Below are 22,170 nucleotides of genomic sequence, written 5' to 3'. Positions count from 1 at the left end.
CTGGACAATTTTTCTGTCCTAAAATGTGGCTTAGCGATCTTGAACAAATGTTGTGGGTCTAGTGTGTGCCATTTTGGCACTGGAGGGAACGATCCTGCCCTTCTTATCTGTCTTTGAGATGTCTTGGGGGCTACCTAATGTGAGTAGGGCCTTAGAGTCTTCCTAAGAAGCGTCACCACAGAGTAATCTCCTGTAACACTTATAGTCCCGGGCAAAGAACAAGACCGTTGTGTGTGACCTGATTTCATTTCAGTGACTGTCCCAGTAAAGAATGACATCATCCCTTCCTTTTTTCTAGGTCTCCACTTGTGTCCCTGTCCCCGAGCCCCATCCTCACCATAATTAAACTGCTCTCCTCCCCACTCTCCACTCCTCATCCCCAGGGGAACAGCGATTTTCCTCTTAACTTCCTGCCTGAATGGGTCATTATGGCGAGAGCAAAAGGTTTTCCTCCGGTCAGTCAACACCCCTGGAGTTTGCTTCCTCATCATGTTAGACAAGGCACTAGTCTGCTGGCAGTCAAAGCATACTGAGAGGGCCATCTGTTGGGACAGGTCTCAGTCAGCTGAGAATGGAGAGGAGCCAGCTAAGGGCGGCACAGCCTGATGGGCACAACGGTTCTCATCCCATTGGAGTCTGGTATTTTCTTTAAATACAAACTCATTGGCTTTAACGATGTACTGCCAAAACAGATCCATTTAAGTATGGACATACATGTGTGCATATTTGTATACTTGTACATAGCAATACTTGCTTTCTCGCTAAAAATTGTACTGAAGACTCACGTGTGAAAATATTTAGTTTCAGGGGGATGAAAGGATGATAGAGGAGAAGACTCTAGCATAAAAACTGGCATTAGAATGGAACCAAATACAGCGGCTGTGTGAAGGAAGGTATTGATTGTGTTTTTGAGTGTTATCTTTTATATGGAAAAAGCAAAATCAACCGATATATCCCACATCCATGTAATGGAACATGATGCACTGATTTAAATTATGAACTATGAAAACAATGCAGAAACCGTAAATTGTTTTGATATAAAGGTAATGGAAAAAATCAGAATAAAATTGTGCATTCTCCATGTTTTCAATTATGTAAAATATTAGGTAGTGCCATATGAAATTGCTACTTTTGTAGGTCAAAAATAGTCAAATGGGAGCAATTTTCCATGATTCCACATGGCATAAATTCATACAGAAAAGACTTAACATCTTAGGTTAAGTGTGTGTTCTTTTTAACTCAAAAAAATTCATAATAGGTAGCTATTATATTGTTTTTACAACAAATACATTATTTTAACTGACATTAGGATTCTCTGTGATAAACTGCCCCTTTAATGAGAAATGTTAAGGGTAAGAGTGATCACAAAGGAGAAGAGTCTGCTTTTTAGCAACCCCAAATTCAAATCTTTATATTCCGTAGCAAGCTTTAAATGCTTATTGGAAACCAAGATGAGAATAATTTTAGCGGTGTTTAGGGTCCACATCTGAAATTGATGGCTTGAAAAGATGTAGTTTACTATTACAGTCTAGGGACAATTTTCAGAAATCACTTAAAATTAAATTAACGTGTCGAACATAACTTAAATAATTAAAGCAACATATAAAAAACTAAAGTGCCAGGAGGCACAGCTAGTGAATGCTTATGATAAAATTTTCCATCCCAAACAGGCAACAACAGGGCTAGGAAAGGTCTTACTTTCCTTACAAACAACATAGTCGCTGTTCTAAGTTATCCCATCTGTGTGCACCAAACCTTGTCTGACAGCGCAGTTTTGGAGTCCAGAAGGTACAATAGCGGCCATTCAGATTTTGGCAGGTGTATCTCAAGCTGAAAACCAGGCTGCACAAAAATAACAGCCTGTTCCACAGGTGTGAACATTTTTGACAAGAACACTCAAAATCTCCCTCAAGCTGTGAAATTTAATTGTCCTTTTGGTGTCTTATTATATGTGAATACAACCTATCTGTCCTTGGAACAGGAAAGAATCTTCTGGCAATCAGATAGTCAGGAGACACTTGGGCAGTTTCTGAGATTTGCTTATAACATCTCCTGGTTCTGTTTCTTGCATTATGTATTTTGGAGGTGATGCCAAGCTCAATGAACTGCATGTAAACAGTTCTTAAAGCTGGAAAAACATTAAATGAGAGAACTTTATACCCAGATGTCATGAGCAGAGAGGCAATCAAAAATACACAGGGCAGCACTTTGAAACCCCAAGGCCCATTAGAGTGGTCCTTATTTTATAAACCTCACTCTCTGAGCACACACAGAAAGGACTAATTTCTTTCTATAAAATTTACCAGATGGGAAGATCGTGGATATATGAATACAGATGTAGCGGTGGGAAGTGACTCAGCTACCTATCGCATCCAGCTCAAATGATGGATAAGGAGGGCAGAGATCGCTGAAGGTGTCAGCTGGTCAGACTGAATTTGAATTTTCCAGTCCAAAGATGGAAAAAGCAGACTGAAGCCTGCTGACGCAGGGGGTCCACAGATTTTTAAGAAATAAGCATCACGCATGTTAAATTTGAGGAAATGATCCTAACTTGATCCAATGTTAAACACTTTCTATTTTCTCATAATAAGGATATGCTGAGAAATGAAAAGGATATAATGCTTAAAGTGGTGAAATTACCCATTAAAAGGAGACAAGTGTAAAATGAAAGATTACTGGCCAGATAATAAACAACATGGCATCCCAGAAAAGTGGCCTCTTCATAGAGCAAAAGAAACGAAGACAGATGTTTTGAGAAATCAGGGCCTCAGTCATCTCTTGAGAAGATAAAAAGTGACCTCTGGTGTTAAGGGTTTTCCAGCCTCTTCTACAGTTAATACACATATATATATATATATATATTTTTTTTTTTTTTTGGTGAGGAAGATTGGCCCTGAGCTAAGAGCTATTGCCAATCTTTTTCTTTTTGCTTGAGGAACATTGTCACTGAGCTAACATCTGTGCCAATCTTCCTCTGTTTTATGTGAGATGCTGCCACAACGTGGCTTGATGACTGGTGTTAGGTCTGCACCCAGGATCCAAACCTGCAAACCCTGGGCTGCTGAAGTGGAGTGCGCAAACTTAACCACTACGCCACCAGGTCAGCCCCTAGAGTTAATTTTGAATGGTGTGATACTGAAGCCCAACCTTTTTCTTTCCTATAGGAAAAGTGATGCAAGGGCTGGAGGTTCACAAAGATAAGGTTTGGCAAACTGACTCAAGAAGATGAAGAATTCTTAAGAAGTCACAGTTCCAGTGTGTACCGAACTTATTCTTAAAGAGATAACTTTTTTAGTTTATGTTTTGGAATATTTTCCTTTCCTGTTTGGAGTTTTGAAATCAGGAGATCTAAACCTCAATTTTTCTTCTCTTAGTGTTGATTTAGCTTATGCATAACCAGCATCCAACACATTACTGGTGATACCCGAGACCACCTGCAGACAAAGCTCTGAGAATTATAGAAAGACTGCCAACGCTCATGATTTTATGTCGATCCCAGTTTCCCATACACTTCCAGCCATTTCCCTTCGTTGCTTGCCATTGGTAGTATGAAGACAAAATACTGAATTCTGTAAGTATTCGAAAGAGAAGCTGGACAAATCAGTCCTCAAAAGATGAACCTGAAATTCAGGACAGCCTTGAAGATTTTGTTCCGTTTTGTTTCTGTGAGGTTCATGAGCTGTGTGGTGATTACAGGACTTCTTCCAAGCCAACGTGGGCCAACACAAAGCTTAGAAGGAAAATCAAGCAAAGGGCAATGATTTTGAAGAGCTGCAACTTGAAACCAAGGGGAACTCAACAGTTTCCAATGCTTTAGTTCTGGAAGGGGATGGAAGGGAACAATTTTCAATATTGACATTTGAGAAAGGCTCACGGGGGTGGGAGCTCATATAAATCAACACTCCTAAGAATGTTTCTGTAACCAATGTTGTATTGCTGAGGTGAGTCTCCGAACTCTCCCCGGCCCCACAACAGTCTTGCCACTGGTATTTATCTGTCCAAGGCAAGAAACTGTGAAGGCAAGCTGCGAACGAGAGGGGTGACATCTGTACAGTTTTCACTCCCGAGAATGTGGATGACTGAGCGCAACTGGTCTGCCATTCACTGTCCCTCTAATTCTGAACAGCTCATGACATATTGATAAAGTTACCTGATTCTTCAAATACCCATTTTTCAGATGGTTCTTTTGTCATTCTGGGAGACTATTTTCATGAAATGGCTCTGTCACATTCAAGACCCCTGTAGCTCTCTCAGCCAAGAAGGATGAGAGTGCTACAGGACTATTGATGACTCAGTTTCTTACAATTCCCCATCTGTGCAATGTCCCCCTCTCCAAGTGTCATGGAGTGCTCAGGTTTAATTAGTGCCTTGGTTTAATTAACCAAGAGATAAATATTTGATATGAGTACCTTTGAAGATTTCTTGCAATTACTCTGTCTTGGAGAACCTGCGTGTCATTTGCCAAATTCACATTCTTCAGAGGATGCTGGCTAGCTGTCAGTGTCTACAATGGAGGAAAGCATAAGCGTCCTCAGTTGCGTTTTATCAGTGATTTATCTTTCAGACGCTGCCCTTTCACAGTTCAAAGGAGGACATCATTAGGAATAATATTCTCCAAATTTCACCCAGACTGATTTTCTTACAATCACTCGCAAGAGACTTTGAAGTATTGTGGGTAATGCGCTCCTTTTGTAGAAGTTTCCATTAGACTCTCTCTTCATCAAGGGAAAGACTTTCCATTAGATTCATTTCATATTATTCTTTGACTGGCTATCATAAAATCACTAAAGAAGAGTTTCTTTGTCAAAGTTTACAAAGTATTCCAAGTTTAAAAGTTGAGTGATGTCTAATTTCAGGTTATGAGACCTATTTTAAAGGAAAAGGTGCTGATTCATAAAATGTTCTGAAGGTGCTGCCAGCTATTATCCGATGAGTAGCAAAGTAAGCACTTTCAAGTGGTTAAGTTTGTTTCTATTCTGCATTTACAACAGTTGAAAAATAAGTGACTAAAATCAACTTAGATACTTTGAATAAGAGGAAACACCCATTTTAATGCATTAAGTATCTTTTGAAGCAATCTTGCTGCCATGAATAGCACAGCATATTTTAACATATACATATTACATATAAATGTGGATATGATATGTAAGATAGGAGAGGAAATGTAAGAGAGAGATATATATATATTATAAGGAAATATAAGATATATGAAATATAAGAATAGGAAAATGACACACACTATTTAGCAACTCAAATTCCCTTTATATGTAAAAAACATTTCTCTTGCCGTGTAAATATTAAAGCATTTCATTTGGAGCTTTCTTAGCTCTTCACTGGTGAATACAACTGTATGTTGGTATACATAGAGGGGAAGCTCAAAGGCAATGGGTGTAGATTAATTCGCTCAATACAACAGACCTCGAATCTCTCCTTGTTCTGAATTGGCCCTGGTGATTCCGGGTAAACGTGGGCAGTCCCTGGCCCTTTTCTCTGTTCGGAAAACTTCCCTCTTGCAGCGAGCTTGCTGCAGCCCGGCCTCGCTGGAGCTGGCCACCTTGGAACTGGCCTGTTGCTGCAAGACTTTCCTCCCACACCACCCTTATCATGGCTCTTGCCATTCCCGACAGGAGCTCAGCTCCTCCACCCCTTTCGGCCGCCCTCTGTCATCTGGCACACCCAGCCCAGTCAGCCTTTGGCCACTGCCCTGTGCTTCCATCCTGGGAGTTGGTGAGTTTTTACATTCTCTGTTTCCATGTCTCTGAGAGCATTACGAATTATATAAGCATCATGCAGATGTCCACTTCTTCAATGTGTTCCGAGAGGACATATAAATGTTTACGTTTAGGATTAGGCACGGTACCTCGTGATCTCCTGAAGAAAAGTTAATGTTTGAACGTGACGCTGTAAGTATCTGGTTGTGGTCATGCTGGCATAGCCTAATGTCAAAATAGCAACACCCTTTCTGCAATTATTGTGAATCTACTACTGGGAGCAGCAGACCCTGGAATTCGATGCCTGAATTCCAGGCGACAGTTTTCATTGGCTAGGTGACCTTGAGTGAGTTACTTAATTTCTCTATGCCTCAGTATACTCCTCTGAAAAATGAGGATTAAACATAGTATCTGCCTCATAGGGTTGACATGAGGATTACATGTGAGCATCCATGTAAAAAATTTAGAAGAGAATGTGGCACATTACAAGCGTTCAATAAACACTGGCAACCATTATCACTTGTGTTGAATCTTTTTTAGCTGGTAATAAAGATACCACTTCCCTTGCTGGGGTAACTTGCAATCAGAAGACATTTTCATGGAATAAGACCAGAGCTTTCATGAAGTTTATCAACGAAGACTTTGATTTGTCATCATTAAAACAATAATGTGTGGGAGAATAATATAATAATTTAATTGCCATAGGCTATTAAAGAGAGAACAGAAGCAGCCTAAATACTCGCTTGATATGTGCATGCATGTGAGTCAACCATTTCCTGCTGTGCTGTCTGAAGTTTTATTTGCCAGAACAGAGTAAGGCCACAGGATGACTGAGCCACCACAGTGCTCAGTTCCATGGTCAACACCCCAGTGGGATCCTTTCTTCCTTTACATGTGCTAACTTGCAACAATTCATTATAAATAGGCATAGTACTGAATATGCCATAGATATTTTTTATTAAAATGTTTCTTTCCTACTTTTTTTTTTTTACAATTTCATTAATGAACACTTGGTTAAAGTGAATTGATTCTTTAGTTTCAGCAAAACAGTATGATCTGGCAAACAGAATTAATATTATTAATTTTAAACTAATATTTCCAGTCTAATCTATAGAATATTATTGGTTTTGTTTATATTTAATTAGCAACTTACTGTGGAGTTTCAATGATATAAATATAACTTTATTATTGTGGATTTATAGTTATATAAATATAATTAAATTAATTTGTAACCAGTTTTTCGGGGGGTGCTTATTTCAGTAACATTTTAGTAGATAATAATGTAAATCCATACTGGGGATCCACAGTCCATTACTTAGCTTGACAAATGCTTCTGGGCAGCCCCCATCAGCCTGATCTCCTCAGGGTCCTACCCATGAGACCCTCTCCATGCTTCCATTTCTACTAGAAAAATCCACCTTTCTTCCCTCCACATATTAAAATTCTAAGCACCCCTCTGGGGATCAGCTGAAATTCCATTTCCTGACAACCTCAATTTTCATTGATATCTCTCAGCAGAACTCCTACAACACTTAAAATCTGTGCCACACAATGTAGCATCTAGTTATATAGTCTCCACTGTTGCTGCTGCCGCCTACATGGGTGATGGTCTCGTCTCTCCAGCCAGGTTTTAAGATTCCTAAGTGTGAGGATTGTATCTCAAGCTTGGTCTACATTTTATATGCTAATCATAACGCGGTCCTTGGTAACTACCATGCACTAGTTGAGCATTGCTGTATAGTCAGGATCTGAGTCACATATTGATCTTTGATTTGTTGTGGAGTTCATTCAAGTTTCGGTCAAAAACATCTAATCTGAGACCCTGAACAATTCCTGAAGAAAGAACAAATTGTCAGCCCACAGTCCTGAAGTTGGGCCACACAAACATGCGTGGAGCAGCGAAGCATTGGCCTAGCCCTGGTCATTTTGACCTCTTCTTTTCTTAAGCCAGACTTATGATACGTCTTTTTCTTAAGTCAGATCTATGCAGCGACTCAGCATAAGACTGAGTTGTGTGTGTGTGTGTGTGTGTGTGTGTGTACGGAGAGAGAGCTCATGAGTCTCAGTTTCTCTGTCTTAAAATAAAAGGATAAGATTGGAAGACTTCCAAAATCTCTTCCTGTTTTAAAATTCTACAAAATGTTGGCATGTATGCCCATTAATTTGACATGAACATCCACAAATAGGTGTGGGTGTGCACCAGAATTTCACCTGCTGATAATAAGTTGGGAGGTTAAGCCTGATGGTTTAAGAGCTGTACTTGAAAAGTTTGGTTTGGCTCCTCTCTCCATACCAGTGTGTTATTGCACTTAGCACTTACGAATCCACGCTATAAAGTAAGTAGATGATTGAGCTGAACTCTCTTGGCTCTCTCAGTTGTTCAGAAACTGAGCTGCATTTCCTGGCTCTCAAGTTTCGTAAACTCATCAGATTTTGCTACAGAGAAATGCCATTAAAATAACAGTCCTCAGTGGAAAACACTAACACCATTCATAGTTAGTGAAATGCTGAACCAGTAACTGATATTTTTAAACCATGAATTGGAGGCATTTTTCTATACTGTACACATATAGACATATACCCATTTAGATAGATGTGTAAGGGAAATGTTTATTTTTCTTAGGCAGTTGTCCTTCGATCATCTCCTGAAAGTGGCCTCAGTCCTGTTGCTGATGTGCATTCTGTCGCCGCTCCCTTCACCTTGGAAAGCAATAACTGGTTCCAAACTGCTTTCCCTAAGGAGTTGTTGGAAGGTCCAAAATATCCTCATTAGAAAACTTGTGCTGAAGCACACAAATCTTGCCATTGTAGATGGTGCACGCATGTGGGACTATTACTTCATGCACAATGACATGAGACCAGAAAACATGTGAACAGGAAGCCAAACCCAAGAGAGAGTTGGGGAACTTCCAGCTTTCTGTGGAGTACAGAAACGAAACAAAATTCAACAATATTCTGGACTCAGGTGTTTGGGAGACTGCACAGCTGCACGCTATCCACTCTTCAAACACTGCGTAGGAGAGCACGGTGGCTCAGGCAGCACCCAGCCTGGAGTAAATCATTATGTCAGCAAAGCCAAAAAGATTGTGAAGTTGTAGCACTTGCTTATGCAGCCAAGACTTTAAATGGCTTGAGTAACCTACAAGCGGAATGGCCAGCACCATATATGCAAGTTCAGTATATTCTTCATCCTTTAATTGTGCTAATGGGAATTCCCCCAAATATATCTTGTTCCTTCTTTAAATCATAAACTTTCCCATGATGCAAGCTCATCTTATTCTAAAGTATATATCTGGGGATTATTTTGTATAACTGAGATAGTAACTATTCCTTTTTGGGACTCCTCATTTTTCTTTTTTTTTATGGCGGAAGCATTTTAGCAAAAATAGAAAGCTTTTTCATCATTTCAAAAGCCAAAGATAATTTCTGAAGTTTGGGGAATTTTGAAGTAAGCCATCAGAAGCCAGATGGAATTCAGATTATAACCAAATACTATCTTTCTGATGAGTGATAAAACTCTTTATATTTAGAGGTGGAAAAAAGCTTCTTAAATCTGTTTTTAAATGCGTTGATACAGTTTACAAACCAGAAAGAAATATTAAACCACTTCGTGAGACTAGCCATGAAGTCTGCGGCCAGGCCCCTTTTGTAAGAAGTGGTATTTGCTCTGAAGTGTTCAGGTGGGGCAAGAGCTCAGAAATCCAGGAAATCCGATCGAAGCTTTGCCATAGAAGATTACGTGCTGAGTGTAGAAAGGGTGAACGGGTATAAGAAACCTAAGGTTATCAAGTAATCAGACCTCAAAGACTTACAACGCCACAGCTTCCTGTCTGCCAATCAGATTGTTTTCTACTCATTCTAAATCTTAAAATTCCTCTAGTTGTCATCTTTCAAAACTTTAAAAATGCTACTCACCTCTCCTTTCCAATTACACACCATTCAAACATATGGGAAGAACTCCTCGCTCACACTGAAAGGAGGAAATAGTTGTAGGCTAAGTAATGGCTGGGTAGGAAATAACCTCCTTTGCTTTCGTCTTAGAAATGACCTCCTTTAACTCTAGTCTCTGAGGGGTCCCCCAATTCAAGGGAAGGCAAAAAGTCCTAAGGAAAGGGCTGCTTCTTGCTGAAGAGTATAAATTCTTTATGAATCTGTGTTCTTTATTAATAAGCATTCTACTAGCCCACAGATCTTTTTTCTAGTCTCTGCTCATTTCTGAAGGCTCAGTGGAAGCACGAATTTCTCTTTTTGAGGGTATACACAGTAATTGGCAAGACTGCCCTAGACATGGCCTTCCTGTTGAAAAGTTAATGGGAAAACAATCCACTCAACAGCAGAAGATGCGGATGAAGGCTCAGGGCCCAGTGAGCCCAGATCCTAGCATTTCTTAGAGGCACTGAGCATAACAGGGAGAGGCCAGTCTCTATGTTTCTCCTTAATGTTTCCAAGAAAAATCTGGCAATTTTATACTTTCTAAAAATCTATTTTTATTTTTACTTAATGCTGCAGTCTAACCTCTTACTGACATCACAACCCAACATTGCCCTAACTAACTCAATCTTCTATAAACTTGTACCTTTCTTGTTTTATGGTATTCCATAAATTTCTCAATTCCGAAATTCCAGTTGCTCAAGCCTAAAACAAATATGATAGACATTTCCTTTTCTTTCATTCCCTTCATTCACCCCAAGTTGAGAATGTTCCACGGTCTAAATATCTCTGGAATCCATGCCCTATTGTCCACCTACACGACTCAGGCCCTCAGCATTGTCTACTACAACTTGTATACTATGCGAGTCTTTTAATTGGCCTCCCAGTGTATAGTATTGTCATCCCTTAGGCCTTTGCCCAAACCATACTCCATACCAGATAGTAGATGATCTGTATAAAATCTTCCTAAAACATAAACCACATCTACTCTATGCCTTCTCAATCCCAAGCAAAGTCCTTCCTTGTCTCTCCATTGATTAAAGAGTAATCCTGAAAGTGCCAGACCTGGTGAGTTAAGGAGCTTGTGCTACCTGCTTCCATGATGGAAATGGGTTTGCTACAAACAAACAAAGTCTACTGAACCAAACAATGTCTTAGTGATGTAATTGACTTACACTTCAGTCCAAGCTTCCATATTGATGTGAACCTATAAAATAAACTTTTTTCGGATCTTGAGCTGGTCCATGCACCTGTTTGAGTTTCACTAGAGTTACAGATCCAAATGTCTCAGCAGAAGCACCAGAATACCTGTGATTGGGCCCCTGACTAAATGTCTAGCCTCCCTAGATTCAACACTCTAGCACCAGTTGAAACCAGTTTCCATCCCCAGAATTTCTCACATTTTCTCTCTCCAATGCTCTTTCCCTCTGGAATGTCCTCCCACACCTCCTGCTGATCCTTTAAAAGGCACACAATCAACACCCTTTCTGTGACAGTTCCTTTGACTTTCCCTAGGAGAGGATCACCCTGGCCTCCATTCTGTCACTTCTGTTTTTGCACGTACACTGTTAAGAAAATTATCTGCTGTTTTGGTCTGTTTCCTTAGAGTGTGAACTCTTCTAAGGCACGATAATAATCTTATTCATCTTTGTATCACTAGTGCTTAGCATAGTATGCAATACATAGTAGATGCTCAATAAATGAACAGAACCAAAGATGAAAAAAAACAGAGAGAAATGGAAAAGCCCTAAAATTGAGTGGAACATTGCTATTTTCAGACATTGTGCCAGACATTTTACATATATTATTTCCTTTTAGTCCTTTCAACAATACTCTCCTTGGGGTAAGAAGTATTGGTCTTATTTTACAGATGTGAAACCAGAGGCTAAAAATCTTAAAGAACTTGCTGCTGGTCATATGACCAGGTAATGGTAAAACCCAGCCTCAGAATTTTCTACTGTGATTGAGTAGGCCTTTGAGGCTAATGTTGAGATTATGTGGCTGATCTTTGTAATTGAATTAGCTAGAGTATAGAATTTAGTGTTGACAGATCATTTTTAAATTTAGGGGTAAAAACAGCTAGAATCCGGTCTCATTTTCAACTTTAATTATGGCCTTAGAATTCCTTAGAAGCCACAGAGAATTTTAAGTAGAAATGTCATTTAAAGGAAATCTTAAAAATAGACATAATTTTATAATGTTTTCCATGTTTATTGAATAAATAATGAACAAATAGCTCTACTGCATTCTGAAATTTGATATGAAATCTTTTCACTTGGGTCATTTTGGATGTTACACTATCATGTAAAATACTGAACACTAGATAGATATAACAAATGTAAGAGTGCAGGATAATTAAATATATGTATTTACATATTGTACATATTTAAATACATATATTTAATTATCCTAAACTCTTCCATATATGTGTGTATATATACACACCTGTATATATACACACACATACACAGGTATACATACACACTGTACATGGTTTTCACATCTGTTTATCTAAAGATAAAAACAACCAAGCTCAGTGCGTTAATCAGAGCACTTAACGGCATTAAATGTAAGAGGGCTTTCTTTTCTACACTATTGTCAATTTATATTTCTTAGTTTCCTTACTTGAAATAAAGACTAATTTTCTACATCTCGTAGTGCCCCAAGTTATAACCATGGTTTTATAAATGCAAATTGTACAACTACCCAAAATAGAACTTTATATTGGTGGCTTATTCAATTAGTAAATCCTACTTTCCACGTGTTCAGCAATTGTATCTTTCTTAGTGTTATTCTAGAGTTTTAAATTCACCTTTCTTGAAAGACAATTTCTCAAAGCAACGAGCATCATCGCTGAGAAAAATACTGCTAACTCAGCATTCTTTACACAAACGTTGTTTAATAACAGAGCTTTGGGTTTCGCCTGTCCTTAAGAAGTTAGTGTCCATGTTCCTTTAACATTTACACTCTTCAGCTGTGCAGTGAAAAACTTACAATTCACATATCCACTATAGTTACCGGATTTTGCAGAGTTTACAGAAGCCAGCGCAAGTTTCAAGCCTGCACTGAAAGATGGGATTTATTTCATAGTGTGAAAAGAAACTTCCAACAATTACATTTGCCTGAAATTATGAGCACGGGAAGCAGAGAAATTGAAGACCAAAGTTGTGGCATCAGTTTCTCACTGCCTAACAAGCCAGGTGAATAACCAGGGCTCCACTCCCAGGTGAGCGGATGTGTGTGTGGGTGTACAACAAACAGTCAGGACTAGGATGCAGTGAAAGTGGCCCATTTCGGCACCTCTCCTGGGTGCTATTATGCCAAGTGAATTATCAACAGAAACCTCTTTCCTCTCCTATTATTTTTAGGAGGGACCCAATTGGGTGGAGGACTTTGGCCAGAAACACACTTTCCATCACCTAAGACTCTGAATGAGGGAAACGATTCTAATGAATAACTAATATGAAACGGACAAGGCAGTAAGGAAAGTTTGCTTCCTTCCTTTTTAAAGCAAAAGCAGAGCATCGTACTTACAAAAGCCGCCTTCGAAATCTTCTCTAGAGAACAAGCTCTGGGAACTGGGAGCGTGCAGAGGAGCAGAGATAAGGTGGCAGCGGGACTTCCTTCCTCCTCCTGAGGGCGAGAGTCATTGTTCCTTATCTCCGCTGACCTCCGAGACGCGGGGGGCCAGGAAGGCCTGGCCTCTGACCCTCCCTGCCCTCCCTCTGGCCTCCGCGCCTCGGCTTGGGGTTTCCTATGTGCCGCTAAAGCCGCCCGGCCCGCCACCGCCACCGGCCCCGAAGATGCATTAGGGACTGTCTGCGAAGTGCTTGCAAGATGAAGCGGGTTATATAAGCCCGCGTATTATTATCATCACACACCCCCGTAGAACCAGGGCTGCCAGACAAACAAAAGGCAGTTCCAAGAAGAGGAGGAGCAGAGGCAGAAGTTACACCGGGGGTGAATTTCGGGACACTGCTGAACTGACTGGAAAAAAAGGCAACTCAATATGTGCATGCAAACCTCGGCAAACAAACAGTGCGCTGCAGCTGGCCGGCCGGCGAGGGGAAGGCTGGGTGGGTGAGAGGGAGGCGGGGGCAGGACCGGCTGGAGGGCAGTCCGGGTTTCCAGGCCTGCGGCTCCAGCTCCCCCCTCCCCGAGCGCCCGGCACAGTAGCTGCCTGTGGCAGGATGGAGTGGATGAGGAAGATGTGGTATTTGGAAAGGCAGGCGTTCCAGAGACCAAGTGCTCAGTAAACACTGATGTTTCTGCGACTCGGACCAGGTGCTTCTCCTGCTTCTCTTTATTCCTGGTCTCTTGTTTTCCTAAGGATGATTTGCAGGGAGTTCCCTATGCCAGGGCCGAACCCTCTATTTTAATCCTCTATTTTAAATCTCGCTGCTCTTTTCTCTGTGGGAGCCACGAACCGAGCCGGAGGGTTCTTTCCCAGAGATTGGGGTGGAGAAAGTTCTGATTCACCCTGAGCATGAAACCCGCTGCTGCCCTCCCTCCCGCACTTGCTACCTCCTATTTTCTTTAGGTGATTATTATCCTGCCCCGCTCCCGAAATGGCTCCCCAACATGTCAGGGCCTTCCTCATCCTGGCATTCGAAGCTTCCGTGTGTCTCCACACTCATTTCCCGCCTCCCATCTGGCCCTCACCTCACCTACCTACCACATTAGAATATGAATCACTCTCTAAAGTTGGCCTTTCAGTTCCCTCACTTCCTCTCCTTACTCACATCCTCCTCCTCCCCCTGGAATGTCCACACTTCCATTCCCTTCAAAGTTCAGTTCAGATCCCATCTTCCCGACAAGCCTTCCCAAATTTCCCCCTTTCTCCCTATTGACTTGGCTTCTCTGTTGGAATTCATGTGTTATCTGGCTTCCTGGGTTTGGGACCTTGTGTGGTTCTCTGGGGTGGCCTGGGACCAGGGGCCTGGGTGAAGCAGCTGCTGAATGAGTGTTGGCCGATCTTACCTGGGTCATCAGTCTTGGAGTGAAAGGGCCTGTGGAACCTCCATGGGCTCAGGTGAAAGCCACCATGTGGTGGCAAGGTGTTGATGTTGGAGCTGTGGCTTATGAGGCAATAGGCTTATGAGGGTTTGTGACGGCCTTTGCTTTTGTGTATGTGTGGAAATTTCCATAAATTAAAAAAAAAAATAAAGGGCCAGCCCTGGTGACCTAGTGGTTAAGTTCAGTGCGCTCCACTGCAGCAGCCCGGGTTCGGTTCCCGGGTACTGAACTACATCACTGGTCTGTCAGTGGCCATGCTGTGGTGGTGGCTCACATACAAAAAGAGGAATATTGGCAGTGGATGTTAGCTCAGGGCGAATCTCCCTCAGCAAAAAACAAAAAGAGAAAGCTTTATAAAACGTGGAGAGGAGAGTCTAAACTTTACTTGAGTCTGCGTCCATTAGGGCCTAAAGTTCATGAGGGTAACAGGAATGCTGGCATTCCTGAGCCTCTGCTACGGCACATTAGAGGGCCTATAAAATGGAGCTTACTTAATAGAATGCTGGGAAAATTCCCAAAAGGTGAGATATTCAGAACTCACAGACTTCTAGGATGCATTTTATGGAGGAACTCCTCCACTATTGAAAGAATGCAGGCTATCATAACAGCAGCTCAAAAATGAACAATGGCTCTCTGGTGAATTGTTTTATGATACACGGTGAAATACAGAACATGAGCCATCAGGTACTGAATTTCTTGTGGTTTAGTATTAGCATGTTCTTAATGACATTTCCCCTATTATTCTTTGGTGAAAGCAACGTGCTTTAAATTCCGTCTGTGGTGGTTGGATCAACCATGGTGTCATTTAAAAGACTTGGGGTGTGTCCACACAGTACACCGTCTCCACTGCATACAGAATGTTCAGTGAATTAGAAGAATTTTCCCACCTCCGTTAATTTGGAAGAATAAAAACCAATTCAGGTTCAAAAGAGCAACTTTAGCCTCAAGTTCTTGAGGTTTTTAGCTTCAGAAATGACAGAGGTCTCATTGTAATTTAGGGGTTCAAGTATAGGATCTTCCCTCATGTTGTTCTGCTCAAGTCAGAGCCATAACGGTTATTATAGCTACCTTTCCTGAGTCCCTACTAGGTTTCAGGCACTGGGTAGATGCTTTACATGCCTTCTCAACCTAGCAATTGTGCTAAAATAGAGCTCTTTTATCTTCACTTTACCGATGGGGAAACTGGTCATACAGCTTAGGAAGTGAGAGAACTAGGATTGGAACCTGAGTCTGCCTGACTGCGTAGTCTCTGATTTTTCCATTCTGCTGAAAATTGGAAGGAACCTTAGATAGTATCTCTTCTGCTGGTTTTCAAGCTGGGTTCCAAGAAGCCTTAGGCTTTCATGGAAGTGATTCAGGAATCTTGGGGGAGGGGTGGAGCAAATGTGGGGGCGGGGCAGGTCAATTGGGCTTAGGCTCCATTCATTGGATTCAAAAAGAGCTTCATTTCTATCTGTTTTATAGGGTGATTTTAGATTTTTTTTGAAACAAGGGTTTTACTAAAAAAAATACTTTAAAACACTTGATCTAGTTTAACTTCTTCATTAAGAAAGCACAGAACTTGGGGTCCGGAGAGATGAAGTGCCTCGCCTAAGACTTTATGACAGGTCCAACACTAACTGCAGATGTCCAAGCTCTGCTGAGTGTACTGGCCTCCCCGTGTCCTTTAACTCCTCACTTGTTAAGTCTCGGGGAAGGTGAGAGAGAGTCTGACCTGCTTGTGTTTCCTGACAGTATTCTTCTTAAAAAACGAAGGCAGGAATACCTTCACTTCAGCAAGCTAGACCATTTTTTTGGCCCTTTGGCTATAAGTCTAAAGTTGGTCAACATTCACCTCATGACAAATTAAAATCAAATGAAGACTTACATATGTACTTTGTCTGGATGATTTAGGGCTCTCTTCATCTTTTCATTCCAATCCAAATGAGTAGCAAAGGTTACTTCTGCATGAATCATTTAGCTAATTATAAAGCTTTGGCTTGAGAGTACTCTTGCTAGAAAACTGCTTACGCCCCCATGTTTATCAACCCAGTCAAAAACGACTGTTTTCACAGGAGACACAATAGGTGTGACAGAAACATTACTCTTAGAAGGGTCAGGTATAGCCAAGAAAGTGAGCATCATATGATCTGACACAGTTTATATGGATGACCGGCTTGTAAGGCCTAAGATTTCACGTGCTCCCTTGATATCTCTGCCCAAAGGTCTGTGAGTTCTCCTGTCCCCTGCTTTGCCCCCTCTCCCACAGTGGGAAAGCCTCCCCACCTGGCTAGTTCTCCTCCAGCTGGACCAGCTGTACTCCACCAGGTCCTCAACCTGATGGGTTTCACTTCCCCGCCAGCCCACACAATCACAGACAAGCCAATCGCGTCCTCTCCTGGGAACCAGGGTACAACTCACCCTCTCATTACTACAAAGCCTGCCCCCACAACCTCTTCTTGTTGACTCTGTTCCTGAATGCAACCTCTGAGTGGCCCTACGTGGCGTGTAGTGCCCTGCTCCCCTGGGGCTCTTGGTATACGTGAGCAATAAAGTGCTGTTTATCCCATGTGTCCAGTGTCAGATGTCCTGCGTGTGGTTATCCCAGAAGCCTCGGGCAGGACTCCCTCCCTCACCAACAGGATGACCAGAAACTAATACTAATACTAAACGGAATTTTCAGAGAGCTAGTGCCAAATATCACATCCTTGGGAGTTTCGCTAAGTGTCAGGCTATTTGCAAATAGAAATGAATTTTAACTGAAATGGTGTCAGTCTGAACTGACCTTTATTAATTTCACGGCTCCTGAGCTTTCCCATCTGCTCTTTTTAATTTTTACTATTCTCACCTGGAGATTTTTGGGAACAAGAGCATTGTTCTCTTTTCTGGGATGGCTTAACTGTAGCCCTGCCCCAAGGCAAAGGAATAAAATGATGACCCTTCCATTCCTGTCATTTAAATCTTTACTGACTGCATTCTTTCAGTAAATTGCAGGAGAAAGAATTTTTCTCATCTCCACAGACAAGAGATTAAAATAAACAGATCTTTTTTTTTTTTCCGTCTGAAACATCCCAATATTAATTTATTTCCAAATTCTCAGCCCTAGAAACAAAGCTCTAGATGTAATTTCTTTTCCTAGTCATGGGATTTACAGTAGGAAGGTCATGTTTATACTAGATTTTGGTTTGAAATTAATCTTCTTTTCTCCTCAGCCTTTCTATAGAATCCAGGCACTTCATTATGTAGCCACTTCCAAATATGAAATGCTTGTCATTCTTGAACAACAATCTAATCTTCCCTTTATGGGTGGGGAAACCAAGCTGTGGAACTTACAGACCAGCGCCAGGACTAGGAGTATCTACTCCCGCTCTAAAGGTAGTGGCTACCCATTGAGCTGCTTTCCTCCACACATTCTTGGACTACAAAGTAAATTGTAAATTGTTTCATAAGCAGCATGTGTGGTATCTCCAACTGTTAGAAAGTATTAATTAAAAGCTCATTTGCATTCTGCCTTATAAGAGAAGCTTTATAGAGTAAATAAATATATTCAAACTCTCCAACCAACCTTAACACCGAGGCTGTGTTACGGTCGCTTCCCCTCTCTCCTGGACTGTGCCTCATTCTGATCAAAATATATTCTTAGTTCGGTTGAACAAGGGTTCATTTAAACCACATCTGGTGCTCATCAAACCTCTATTTTAGGAGTGGGGAATTCTTTTTCAGAGATAGAGTCTGTCTGGAAGGTCCATGGCAGCAAATAGTTCTCATTAAATTTCACAACATTTTACCAACATATATACAATACTTGCTTTTATGTGATTATAGAATCCAGCAAACCCTGCACCCCCACTTCAAAGGATTCCTCACTTGACTAATTCTAAAGAGTAAATTGATTTTCTCATCATTTGTTGTGTTTGACAATAGAAAGGCTGACGCAGCAACACTGCTAAAATGACAGCTCGTTTCTATTCAAGGGGAAGGAATTTGTGTTAATATTCTTAATGACTGGCATCTTTATGAGAAACGTGAAATCATTTATCCTTAGCAATAACCTGCCTAGGATTAAAAGGTACTTGGTACTTAGAACGGAAGTCATCTGTCAGGAAAAATTATTTAGACTGATGCAAATTAACGGAATAAATTGGCTTCCTAATTATGGTGTGTATATTCAAGTGTGTTAACATCAGTTGGAAATGAAGAAGAATTTGGAGGGGATCTTTCAAGAAGTGAACTGACATTCTGCTGGAGGAAGAGATAACACGTTTATTTGATAAATTCCTTTCACATTTCCTAAGAATTTCTGGAAATGATTTAGGAAGCAAGGACACGTAAATCAAGGGAAAACATTAAGTAAGCGTGTATGTCTTTCTTCTTTACAACAGTAATAATGCCTTATGGAAAACCCTGAGCGGCGTGTTCATTGTGATGCCCTAGATCCTAAAGCACCCATAGTGTGGTTCCAACCCTCTCAGGGCTGGCTTGGTCAGGAGCCCGCTTCGGCCAGCCTTCAACAAGCAGTGTATGGACCAGTCCGCGTACTCCATAGGAGTCATTCTCCTCTTAATAGGCATGGTGTTGCACACCAGTTAACAGTTTCTTATTGGAATCTCAGTGTTCTCTTCCTCACCAGCTTCACAGCAAACCTTCATTTAGCTTTTTATCAAAAAGCCTAGTAAATTGTGGGAAGAAGTCTCTTTACCTGCGTTGGAAATTAATTAGTCTGGGAAAAAAAGGTACAAATTACAGGAAAGGGTAGACTCCTCATGTAATTAATGACTGGGTTTCACTGTTTAGCATTTATATAGGACTTTCTTTTGAGAGACAACATTGATTTTTAGAGACAAATTGATTTGGGTCCAAATCCCAGCTCTACAGGCATGCAGTTTTTTTGTCTAGTTCCTTTACTTATAAGCAGAAAGACTAGTATGGGAATAATGAAGTCTGACAGCGAACAGCAGCCCAGCGTGTGGTAGGTACTCGGTAGCATTCAGTTTCTCCTTCCTTTTCTGGGAGTCTTCTAGGGTGCTCCTGGCCTAAGCGCTCCGTCATTATTATTTGCCCTGAGCGAGTAAAGAACATAGCCCTTTTTCCAGTGAGCATTAGCCAAGGGGTGACCCTGACAACGGTTGTCCAGGTTTCTGTCTTTAAATATAGATATTAAATGATATAGAGGGAAAACAGTAGGGATGTCTTTAAAAAAAATGGTGATTGGGGCTGACCCGGTGGCACTGTGGTTAAGTTCGCGTGCTCCACTTCAGTGGCCTGGGGTTCGTGGGTTGGGATCCCAGGCACAGACCTACATACTGCTTATCAAGCCATGCTTTGGTGGCGTCCCACGTACAAAATAGAGGAAGATTGGCACAGATGTTAGCTCAGCGATGATCTTCCTCAAGTGAAAAAGGAGGAAGATTGGCAACGGGTGTTAGCTCAGGGCCAATCTTCCTCACCAAAACAAAAAAGATGGTGATTGATAATCATTAATAATAACCTGAATGTTATGGTTGTGACTTCAGCCCCAGGGACAAAGACTTATTAAGGGGATCAGGTACACTCAAGGTGTTGGAGTTGGGGTTAGGAATCCTAAGAAGGCTTTCACTAGAAAACAGTGGATTAAAGAGACATAGAAAAAAGGCGGAGGCAACAGCCAATAAATTTGGTATGTGCTGATTCCACTTGGTTCCCTCCAGTCTTTTTTGTGAACAGGTAAGGGAATAAATTGCAACTGAAAATCATATGATCAGAGAGCAGGAGCTGGGGCAAAGCACAGGAGTGCAGACTGGGCAGAGAAGATAAAGAGAAGGCAGGAGGTGTAGGCGACAGGGTCCTGGACACAGCCGACTGCAGAGGTTGCACACTCTGAGACATGCTTGTAGAGGATGTGCTGAGACCCAGACAGGAAAAAGCCTGGTTCTGCAGAATCCACAAGTACCCGCGTCTGGGATTGGCAGGTGCATTAGTGAGAAGAACCAGAGGCTAAGAGCCAGAGCCTGAGGCAAGGGTGATGGACAGCAAAGGGAGCGATAACGGGCAGCGCCTGAAAGGAATGGCTGTAATGCTTTAAACTGGTGCCAAGCTGAGTAACCTGAGACCCGATGTGTGCTTGACTTCCACGAATGCAGTTTTTAGCCTGAAATCCCCTTACATTGCAGTGAAGTTAAGCCGTGCACTTAAGGTGTCTGTGTGGTGGGCTAGTACAAAGGCCGTGTTACTAAAGAAGGAAGGAGATAGGCAAGTGTGGTACTCTCATGTCACCTAAGCATTCTTGTTGGGGGAAAATATATAGAAATGAATATTATCAGAAACTCTGGAATGGTAAGAAACCACCAAAGGGATGGCTGGAAGCATGGGTAGGAAGAAGAGAGGTGGAAAAGCGTATCGTATGTACTTGGCCACTTATTTTGAGCTCACGTCTTCCTTGACGGGTCCCTTGCAGCATCATTGCTCAGCAGGGACCTGTGAGGGCGCCTTAGTGAGCCAGCTGTGTTCACCTCTTTTTATCCTAATGGTTACAGCATAGGGCAAAATCATAAAGTCCAACTGGAAGGGAGACTGAGCGTCACTTTTTGTCATACACACAAGAGATTAAATTCTAAAAGAGGTTATCCAGAAAACCAAAAGCCACATCTGTCAGATTATTGACAGAGCAGTTCAGCTTTCCAAAGATTGGCTTAAAAATTTAAAAAGAAACAAAACATGAAATTTGTTTTCTTCTTTTTTCTTTTTTTTTTTGTGTGGCTTTAAACTGTGTCTTTTGCTGTAAAGCTGAGGTTTGGCAAATTGAACCAACTGAATTTTTAGGTCTTGTGTTTAAGTATTTAGATCATGACGTCTCTTTAATAGAGAGCTGCAAACATCATTCATTCATTTAACAAACATTCACTGAATGCTAATATGTGCCAGGGGCTGCTGGTGATGCAAATAAGACGTGGTACTTGCTTTTTCATACAGATGCTTTTCCAAACTTACAAACTATGTTCCTGGAAGGAATTTTCTCAGTTGCAGAATTTAAAAATTACTGAATATTTGGAAAAGAAATTGGTTAAAATATCAACTGAGCTGAAAGGAAACAAGGGAAAATGTGGAATAAGGAGTATATAATTAATGGTAGGGGGTCTGGAGTGGTCCATGTCTTGCCTGGGCCCCCATGTGTCCATCACCTCAGTCAAGTTGGTCAAGCTCTCAGACCCTGTTTCCTTGTTTGTGTGATAGAGACCATGAGAATTTTGTGTCATGGAGATGTTGAAAAAATTAAATTGAGTAATTATATAAAGCACTAGCTTGCACAGGACAGGTAGGTACTCAATAAATCTCAGCTGTTATTATATATAATATCAGTAAATCAAACATAGGCATCTTTCTCAGTCATTTTGTTTAGTTCTTTAAGAGAATTTTATTTTTTCTATTGCTAAATATAACATGATCCCTAGAAGTTTTAGATAGGGTCATTAGGGCCAATGAAAAAGCATTGGAATGTCAAGAGGATATACTGGAAAGAGTACTGGTTCTAGAATTTTAGGCTTGAGTGTCTGTCTGC

The 22,170-nt window shown here is 41.2% G+C and overlaps 1 protein-coding gene across 4 annotated transcripts in view; it reads right to left on the bottom strand.

Annotated features, from left to right (window-relative positions):
* The window catches only part of SULF1 (sulfatase 1), a 176,750-nt gene that overhangs the window by 137,591 nt on the left and 16,989 nt on the right, over nucleotides 1-22,170 (bottom strand). For 2 of the 4 annotated variants that reach the window (XM_046642717.1, XM_046642718.1), the window contains exon 4: nucleotides 13,176-13,274. The gene's annotated coding sequence lies outside the window, so the exon portion shown is untranslated. Of the gene's footprint in view, nucleotides 1-4,409; nucleotides 4,505-13,175; nucleotides 13,403-22,170 lie in introns of those variants that run through there. The other 2 variants (XM_046642716.1, XM_046642715.1) reach the window with 2 other exon arrangements.

The sequence above is a fragment of the Equus quagga genome, chromosome 16, assembly GCF_021613505.1.
Source record: "Equus quagga isolate Etosha38 chromosome 16, UCLA_HA_Equagga_1.0, whole genome shotgun sequence".
In the NCBI taxonomy this organism is placed as follows: domain Eukaryota; kingdom Metazoa; phylum Chordata; class Mammalia; order Perissodactyla; family Equidae; genus Equus; species Equus quagga.
Note: the sequence above shows the minus strand (reverse complement) of the source record. Positions and strands in the feature narration are given on the sequence as shown.